Below are 5,000 nucleotides of genomic sequence, written 5' to 3' on the forward strand. Positions count from 1 at the left end.
TATTACATTTTACATTTCATTTTTCAACTTATCATTGAATTTACTTGAGTTAAGAAGTAATAGAGGTCTAAATTTAATGCTTTTGAGCACCTACAGCCAAACCACACTGGACATGCCCAATCTCGTCTGATCTTGGAAGCTATGCAGTGTTGGACCTGGTTAGTACTTGGATGAGAGACCAACTGGGAATACCAGGTGTTGTAGGTAATTGTATACAGCCAAAACATTCTTTTCTATTATATTTTACATTTAATTTTTTCAACTTATCAATGAATTTACATGAGTTAAGAAGTAATAGATGTCTAAAGTTAATATTTTTGAGCACCTACAGCCAAACCACACTGGACATGCCCAATCTTGTTTGATCATGGAAGCTATGCAGTGTTGGGCCTGGTTAGTACTTGGATGGGAGACCACCTGGGAATACCAGGTGCTGTAGGTAATATTATGCAGCCATAACATTCTTTTCTATTACATTTTACATTTAATTTTTTCAACTTATCAATGAATTTACATGAGTTAAGAAGTAATAGATGTCTGAAGTTAATATTTTTGAGCGCCTACAGCCAAACCACACTGGACATGCCCAATCTCGTTTGATCTTGGAAGCTATGCAGTGTTGGGCCTGGTTAGTACTTGGATGGGAGACCACCTGGGAATACCCAGAGCTGTAGGTAATTTTATGCAGCCATAACATTCTTTTCTATTACATTTTACATTTAATTTTTTCAACTTATCAATGAATTTACTTGAGTTAAGAAGTAATAGAGGTCTAAAGTTAATGTTTTTGAGCACCTACAGCCAAACCACACTGGACATGCCCAATCTCGTCTGATCTTGGAAGCTTTGCAGTGTTGGGCCTGGTTAGTACTTGGATGGGAGACCACCTGGGAATACCAGGAGCTGTAGGTAATTTTATACTGCCATAACATTCTTTTCTATTACATTTTACATTTCATTTTTCAACTTATCATTGAATTTACTTGAGTTAAGAAGTAAAAGAGGTCTAAAGTTAATGTTTTTGAGCACCTACAGCCAAACCACACTGGACATGCCCAATCTCGTCTTAACTTGGAAGCTATGCAGTGTTGGGCCTGGTTAGCACTTGGATGGGAGACCACCTGGGAATACCAGGTGCTGTAGGTAATTTTATACTGCCATAACATTCTTTTCTATTACATTTTACATTTAATTTTTTCAACTTATCAATGAATTTACTTGAGTTAAGAAGTAAAAGAGGTCTAAAGTTAATGTTTTTGAGCACTTACAGTAAAACCACAGAGGACATGCCCAATCTCGTCTTATCTTGCAAGCTATGCCGTGTTGGGCCTGGTTGGTACTTGGATGGGAGACCACCTTGGAATACCAGGTGCTGTAGGTAATTTTATACTGCCATAACATTCTTTTCTATTACATTTTACATTTAATTTTTTCAACTTATCAATGAATTTACTTGAGTTAAGAAGTAATAGTGGTCTAAATTTAATGCTTTTGAGCACCTACAGCCAAACCACACTGGACATGCCTGATCTTGTAAGCTATGCAGTGTTGGGCCTGGTTTGTACTGGGATGGGAGACCACCTGGGAATACCAGGTGCTGTAGGTAATTTTATACAGCGAAAACATTCTTTTCTATTACATTTTACATTTAATTTTTTCAACTTATCAATGAATTTACATGAGTTAAGAAGTAATAGATGTCTGAAGTTAATATTTTTGAGCGCCTACAGCCAAACCACACTGGACATGCCCAATCTCGTTTGATCTTGGAAGCTATGCAGTGTTGGGCCTGGTTAGTACTTGGATGGGAGACCACCTGGGAATACCCAGTGCTGTAGGTAATTTTATGCAGCCATAACATTCTTTTCTATTACATTTTACATTTAATTTTTTCAACTTATCAATGAATTTACTTGAGTTAAGAAGTAATAGAGGTCTAAATTTAATGCTTTTGAGCACCTACAGCCAAACCACACTGGACATGCCCAATCTCGTCTGATCTTGGAAGCTATGCAGTGTTGGGCCTGGTTAGTACTTGGATGGGAGACCACCTGGGAATACCAGGTGCTGTAGGTAATTTTATACAGCCATAACATTCTTTTCTATTACATTTTACATTTAATTTTTTCAACTTATCAATGAATTTACTTGAGTTAAGAAGTAATAGAGGTCTAAAGTTAATGTTTTTGAGCACCTACAGCCAAACCACACTGGACATGCCCAATCTCGTCTGATCTTGGAAGCTTTGCAGTGTTGGGCCTGGTTAGTACTTGGATGGGAGACCACCTGGGAATACCAGGAGCTGTAGGTAATTTTATACTGCCATAACATTCTTTTCTATTACATTTTACATTTCATTTTTCAACTTATCATTGAATTTACTTGAGTTAAGAAGTAAAAGAGGTCTAAAGTTAATGTTTTTGAGCACTTACAGCCAAACCACACTGGACATGCCCAATCTCATCTGAACTTGGAAGCTATGCAGTGTTGGGCCTGGTTAGTATTTGGATGGGAGACCCCCTGGGAATACCAGGTGCTGTAGGTAATTTTATACTGCCATAACATTCTTTTCTATTACATTTTACATTTCATTTTTTCAACTTATCAATGAATTTACTTGAGTTAAGAAGTAATAGAGGTCTAAATTTAATGCTTTTGAGCACCTACAGCCAAACCACACTGGACATGCCCAATCTCGTCTGATCTTGGAAGCTATGCAGTGTTGGGCCTGGTTAGTACTTGGATGGGAGACCACCTGGGAATACCAGGTGCTGTAGGTAATTTTATGCAGCCATAACATTCTTTTCTATTACATTTTACATTTAATTTTTTCAACTTATCAATGAAATTACTTGAGTAAAGAAGTAAAAGAGGTCTAAAGTTAATGTTTTTGAGCTCCTTCAGCCAAACCACACTGGACATGCCCAATCTCGTCTGATCTTGGAAGCTATGCAGTGTTGGGCCTGGTTAGTACTTGGATGGGAGACCACCTAAGAATCCCAGGTGCTGTAGGTATTTTTATACTGCCATAACAGTCTTTTCTATTACATTTTGCATTTAATTTTTTCAACTTATCAATGAATTTACTTGGGTTAAGAAGTAAAAGAGGTCTAAAGTTAATGCTTTTGAGCACCTACAGCCAATCCACACTGGACATGCCCAATCTTGTCTGATCTTGGTAGCTATGCAGTGTTGGGCCAGGTCAGTACTAGGATGGGAGACCACCTGGGAAAACCAGGTGCAGTAGGTAATTTTATACTGCCATAACATTCATTTCTATTACATTTTACATTTAATTTTTTCAACTTATCAATGAATTTACTTGAGTTAAGAAGTAATAGAGGTCTAAAGTTAATGTTTTTGAGCACCTACAGCCAAACCACACTGGACATGCCCAATCTCTTCCGATCTTGGAAGCTATGCAGTGTTGGGCCTGGTTAGTACTTGGATGGGAGACCACCTGGGAATACCAGGTGCTGTAGGTAATTTTATGCAGCCATAACATTCTTTTCTATTACATTTTACATTTAATTTTTTCAACTTATCAATGAATTTACTTGAGTAAAGATGTAAAAGAGGTCTAAAGTTAATGTTTTTGAGCTCCTTCAGCCAAACCACACTGGACATGCCCAATCTCATCTGATCTTGGAAACTATGCAGTGTTGGGCCTGGTTAGTACTTGGATGGGAGACCACCTAAGAATCCCAGGTGCTGTAGGTATTTTTATACTGCCATAACAGTCTTTTCTATTACATTTTACATTTAATTTGATTAAACTTATCAATGAATTTACTTGAGTTAAGAAGTAATAGAGGTCTAAAGTTAATGCTTTTGAGCACCTACAGCCAAAACACTGGGCATGCCCATTCTCGTCTGATCTTGGAAGCTATGTAGTGTTGGGCCTGGTTAGTTCTTCGATGGGAGACCACCTGGGAATACCAGGAGCTGTAGGTAACTTTATACTGCCATAACATTCTTTTCTATTACATTTTACATTTCATTTTTCAACTTATCATTGAATTTACTTGAGTTAAGAAGTAAAAGAGGTCTAAAGTTAATGTTTTTGAGCACCTACAGCCAAACCACACTGGACATGCCCAATCTCGTCTGAACTTGGAAGCTATGCAGTGTTGGGCCTGGTTAGTATTTGGATGGGAGACCACCTGGGAATACCAGGTGCTGTAGGTAATTTTATACTGCCATAACATTCTTTTCTATTACATTTTACATTTAATTTTTCTACTTATCAATGAATTTACTTGAGTTAAGAAGTAAAAGAGGTCTAAAGTTAATCTTTTTGAGCACCTACAGCCAAACCACTCTGGACATGCCCAATCTCGTCTGATCTTGGAAGCTATGTAGTGTTCGGCCTGGTTAGTACTTGTATGGGAGACCACCTGGGTATACCAGGTGCTGTAGGTAATTTCATACTGCCATAACATTCTTTTCTATTACATTTTACATTTTTTTTTTCAACTTATCAATGAATTTCCTTGAGTTAAAAAGAAATAGAGGTCTAAATTTAATGCTTTTGAGCACCTACAGCCAATCCACACTGGACATGCCCAATCTCGTCTGATCTTGGTAGCTGTGCAGTGTTGGGCCTGGTCAGTAATTGAATGGGAGACCACCTGGGAAAACCAGGTGCAGTAGGTAATTTTATACTGCCATAACATTCATTTCTATTACATTTTACATTTTTTTTTTCAACTTATCAATGAATTTCCTTGAGTTAAAAAGAAATAGAGGTCTAAATTTAATGCTTTTGAGCACCTACAGCCAATCCACACTGGACATGCCCAATCTCGTCTGATCTTGGAGGCTTTGCAGTGTTGGGCCTGGTTAGTACTTGGACGGAAGACCACCTGGGAATACCAGGTGCTGTAGGTAATTTTATGCAGCCATAACATTCTTTTCTATTACATTTTACATTTAATTTTTTCAACTTATCAATGAATTTACATGAGTAAAGAAGTAAAAGAGGTCTAAAGTAAATGTTT

The 5,000-nt window shown here is 37.5% G+C and overlaps 4 non-coding genes and 14 pseudogenes across 4 annotated transcripts; all 18 read left to right on the forward strand.

Moving 5' to 3' along the window:
• Positions 1 to 88: 88 nt before the first annotated feature.
• LOC148496356 (5S ribosomal RNA) lies at positions 89 to 207 on the forward strand (annotated as a pseudogene).
• A 116-nt stretch (positions 208 to 323) lies between these two features.
• Positions 324 to 442, forward strand: LOC148496357 (5S ribosomal RNA; annotated as a pseudogene).
• A 116-nt stretch (positions 443 to 558) lies between these two features.
• On the forward strand, positions 559 to 677 carry LOC148496358 (5S ribosomal RNA; annotated as a pseudogene).
• A 116-nt stretch (positions 678 to 793) lies between these two features.
• LOC148496359 (5S ribosomal RNA) lies at positions 794 to 912 on the forward strand (annotated as a pseudogene).
• Positions 913 to 1,027: 115 nt separating this feature from the next.
• Positions 1,028 to 1,146, forward strand: LOC148496360 (5S ribosomal RNA; annotated as a pseudogene).
• A 576-nt stretch (positions 1,147 to 1,722) lies between these two features.
• Positions 1,723 to 1,841, forward strand: LOC148496361 (5S ribosomal RNA; annotated as a pseudogene).
• A 116-nt stretch (positions 1,842 to 1,957) lies between these two features.
• On the forward strand, positions 1,958 to 2,076 carry LOC148496362 (5S ribosomal RNA). Its single transcript, XR_015870292.1, has one exon. It is a non-coding gene; the product is annotated as a 5S ribosomal RNA (ribosomal RNA).
• Positions 2,077 to 2,192: 116 nt separating this feature from the next.
• Positions 2,193 to 2,311, forward strand: LOC148496363 (5S ribosomal RNA; annotated as a pseudogene).
• A 115-nt stretch (positions 2,312 to 2,426) lies between these two features.
• LOC148496364 (5S ribosomal RNA) lies at positions 2,427 to 2,545 on the forward strand (annotated as a pseudogene).
• A 116-nt stretch (positions 2,546 to 2,661) lies between these two features.
• Positions 2,662 to 2,780, forward strand: LOC148496365 (5S ribosomal RNA). Its single transcript, XR_015870293.1, has one exon. It is a non-coding gene; the product is annotated as a 5S ribosomal RNA (ribosomal RNA).
• Positions 2,781 to 2,896: 116 nt separating this feature from the next.
• Positions 2,897 to 3,015, forward strand: LOC148496366 (5S ribosomal RNA; annotated as a pseudogene).
• Positions 3,016 to 3,131: 116 nt separating this feature from the next.
• LOC148496367 (5S ribosomal RNA) lies at positions 3,132 to 3,250 on the forward strand (annotated as a pseudogene).
• Positions 3,251 to 3,366: 116 nt separating this feature from the next.
• LOC148496368 (5S ribosomal RNA) lies at positions 3,367 to 3,485 on the forward strand. Its single transcript, XR_015870436.1, has one exon. It is a non-coding gene; the product is annotated as a 5S ribosomal RNA (ribosomal RNA).
• A 116-nt stretch (positions 3,486 to 3,601) lies between these two features.
• LOC148496369 (5S ribosomal RNA) lies at positions 3,602 to 3,720 on the forward strand (annotated as a pseudogene).
• Positions 3,721 to 4,069: 349 nt separating this feature from the next.
• On the forward strand, positions 4,070 to 4,188 carry LOC148496370 (5S ribosomal RNA). Its single transcript, XR_015871222.1, has one exon. It is a non-coding gene; the product is annotated as a 5S ribosomal RNA (ribosomal RNA).
• A 115-nt stretch (positions 4,189 to 4,303) lies between these two features.
• LOC148496371 (5S ribosomal RNA) lies at positions 4,304 to 4,422 on the forward strand (annotated as a pseudogene).
• Positions 4,423 to 4,537: 115 nt separating this feature from the next.
• LOC148496372 (5S ribosomal RNA) lies at positions 4,538 to 4,656 on the forward strand (annotated as a pseudogene).
• A 115-nt stretch (positions 4,657 to 4,771) lies between these two features.
• Positions 4,772 to 4,890, forward strand: LOC148496373 (5S ribosomal RNA; annotated as a pseudogene).
• The last annotated feature ends 110 nt before the right edge of the window (positions 4,891 to 5,000 follow it).

The sequence above is a fragment of the Taudactylus pleione genome, unplaced genomic scaffold (assembly GCF_031769625.1).
Source record: "Taudactylus pleione unplaced genomic scaffold, aTauple2 ptg000550l, whole genome shotgun sequence".
In the NCBI taxonomy this organism is placed as follows: domain Eukaryota; kingdom Metazoa; phylum Chordata; class Amphibia; order Anura; family Myobatrachidae; genus Taudactylus; species Taudactylus pleione.